Source organism: Montipora foliosa, chromosome 8, assembly GCF_036669935.1.
Source record: "Montipora foliosa isolate CH-2021 chromosome 8, ASM3666993v2, whole genome shotgun sequence".
NCBI classification, from domain to species: Eukaryota; Metazoa; Cnidaria; class Anthozoa; order Scleractinia; family Acroporidae; genus Montipora; species Montipora foliosa.
This window is the reverse complement of record NC_090876.1, coordinates 260,834-263,962: the sequence shown is the minus strand read 5'-3', so window position 1 is coordinate 263,962 and position 3,129 is coordinate 260,834.

Below are 3,129 nucleotides of genomic sequence, written 5' to 3'. Positions count from 1 at the left end.
TGCACATAAAAATGAAGACAAATAAAACCATTCTGTGGCCAATTTTGCAACTTTTTGTTCCCACCTGGCTCAATAAAATACCGGTAGTGACTAAAATCCTTAATTTTCGCGATTGAATAATTGTTGTGTGATTTCTAAATGGATGTAATAAAGTCGTAATTGAACTTCGTGTCGTGCAATTTTGGTCTGAAATTATACTGGTGATTTCAAATCAAACTCGTGCCGCCAGCTTGTTCAATTTTGAAATCACACGTGTGATTTCAGACCAAATTGCACTCCGCTCAGTTCAATTACTATTATCAAATACAAGATTTTAGTCCTTAGCAAAATGTTATTGATTCATTTGCTAACAGAAGTTGCAAAATTCAACACGCAATGGATTTCTTGGTCTTTCATTTTCCTTCAATTTGATTTGTTACCTTAAACAAACCTTGAAATCAGAGTGGTTGTTTTGTTTAAGTGTTCCTTTTTCTTTGGCTGGGGAAATGGTGCAATTTACATGTAGAGCAAAAAACAGTGTGATTTGGGAATAAATTGCACTGCTGAGAGCCAATCAGATTGCAAGGATCACCGGTGATTTGGTTGTAATAAAAGGTGTCAAGGGAAAAAGACAAAAGCAATTTGTAATATATAATGTTATGTTTTATTAATTTATTACCCTTTACCTCCCGCACTGCAGCAACTTGATTTCTAATCATCCCTATCATCAATCTCTAGAAGAGCACCTTCAGGTCTTTGCCCAAAAAAAGACCATTTTCATTTTTTTTCTGGTAGCCTTTGTTTTACAGTAAATTTGTCTTTGTTGGAAATTATATTCTGTAGTAGCCAAGTATCTGGCCTTTCAGGTGGCTTCCATCTTGGTAGCCACTGAAATAGTATAGGATGTTTTGAGGGTCACATAAAAATAACAGTGACTACATGTAGAACTTTAATGATATTAATAACTTTAAATTTTCCTTTTATTTATTGCATACAATACTAATCATTTTTAAAATTAATACTGCAAAGGTATGATTTAGTCCATGGCAAGGATAAAGGCTGGCCAACACTTTTACAGTTATTGCACATAAAGAATTCTTCGACTTTTCCGCCAAGTACAACTATAAATTACCTGTTCTTACAAAGATTACCATCATCTTCAAACGGGAAGAAACAAAAGTCACACCAGATCAACTTGGATCGCTCACCTCGTTTCGACGAAACAAAAACGAGAAGACCTAGGGACATCGATCACCCTAGCCTTAATCTTTAAACGAACCTTAGTGAAATCGGCGCAAAAGTCGAACAGTTTTGGCTAAAACCGTTTTTCGCTCGATCCGAGGTTATGAACGATTCGAACAGCTCCATAGTTACGAGCGCCGCTTCGGGATGGATTTTCGAAGCGCAAACCGCCTCCGAGCTGACTACGCGAGCTTACGGTCGAAATCTTAGTGTGTTGCCTTGACTTCGTCTTAGGAAAGTGAAAACACGGAATTTCCGAAACGGTAAAATAAGAACCAAAAAAAATTGAGCGTTTTTTTTAGGCTTCATAATCGACGGTATTTTGTTTCCCATACAAAGTCTTATAACGAGTTCAAATTCTCAACGGCTGCCTGTAACCCAATACCGCTTTGCACTCAAAGGTCATCTTCCCACTAGTAATTATGTTACGAGTTCGAATGTTTTGAGGAAAGGTAGTTTGCAAACTAAACTGAACGCAGATCATGACTAAAACACCACACGAGTACATACGGGTAACATACGAGTAACATACGGAACATACGGATACATACGAATACATACGACTGACATACGACTAACATACAAGTAACATACGGATACATACGACTAACATACGGATACATACGAATACATACGAGTAATACGAATGTTTTTCTCATAAAGGAAGCTCTAGTTATAAGCCTTGCAAGCATTTTTCACGTCAGCAAACACGTACCCGGCTCAGTTTGAGGGGGGGGGGGGGGGGGGGGGTGTTGATAGACCCTCCAAGGCTTTCGTTAAATTTAGTCACAGTAAAATAAATTCACATGGAGTGCAAAACCCTTAAGACGGCGAAAGACGAGATACAAAAACCCTCAACTTGTGGCGCAACATCGTTTCGTTGCAAGTTCTGGTCGATGTTTCGCGTTTTTCACTTTGCGTGATCAACTTGACCCGCAAAAAAAACATTTGTTGCGAGTTGAAGAAATGCAGGGCGCTGGGTGGTTGATTTGCTAGTACAAGAGCACATTTGTTGTGCGACAAGTTGTGAGCTTGATGAAAAACAAGCAACAAAGCCAAAATTTGTTGCTCAGAGTAGGTTCGCGCTCTACTTTTCGCAACAACTTTCTTCAACCCGCAACAAATGTTTTTGTTGCGCGACAAGTTGATCATGCAAGGTGAAAAACGGGAGAAATCGACCCAAACTTGCAACGAAATAATGTTGCGCGCCAAGTTGAGGGTTTTTGTATCTCGTATTTCGCCGCCTTTAGCTTGCGCAACAAGATGACAATATATTTTGGATGTTGCTCCCGTAGATGATTATGACTGTCAGGCCAGTTTACATTTAAGACACGTAAGGAAGTCAGAGCAGGTCTGTCATAATCTTTTACCCCATTTAAGCTTTCTGGCTTGATTTTGCACTGATTTATCATAGGCAACTTAAGCTGAAATAGTGAAATCAAGATGGCGGATCTGATGACGTCATACGACATCAGCGACATCCAAAATATATTGTTATCTTGTAGCGCAAGCAAAGGGTTTTGCACTCCATGTGAATTTATTTTACTGTGACTAAATTTAACGAAAGCCTTGGGGGGTCGATCAACATCCCCTCCCTCCCCCCTCAAACTGAGCCGGGTACGTGTTTGCTGACGTGAAAAATGCCTGCAAGGCTTATAATTACTGCTTCCTTTATGAGAAAAACATTCGTATTACTCGTATGTATTCGTATGTATCCGTATGTTAGTCGTATGTATCCGTATGTTACTCGTATGTTACTCGTATGTTACTCGTATGTTACTCGTATGTTACTCGTATGTTAGTCGTATGTATTCGTATGTATCCGTATGTTCCGTATGTTACTCGTATGTTACTCGTATGTTACCCGTATGTACTCGTGTGGTGTTTTAGTCATGATCCTGAACGCAG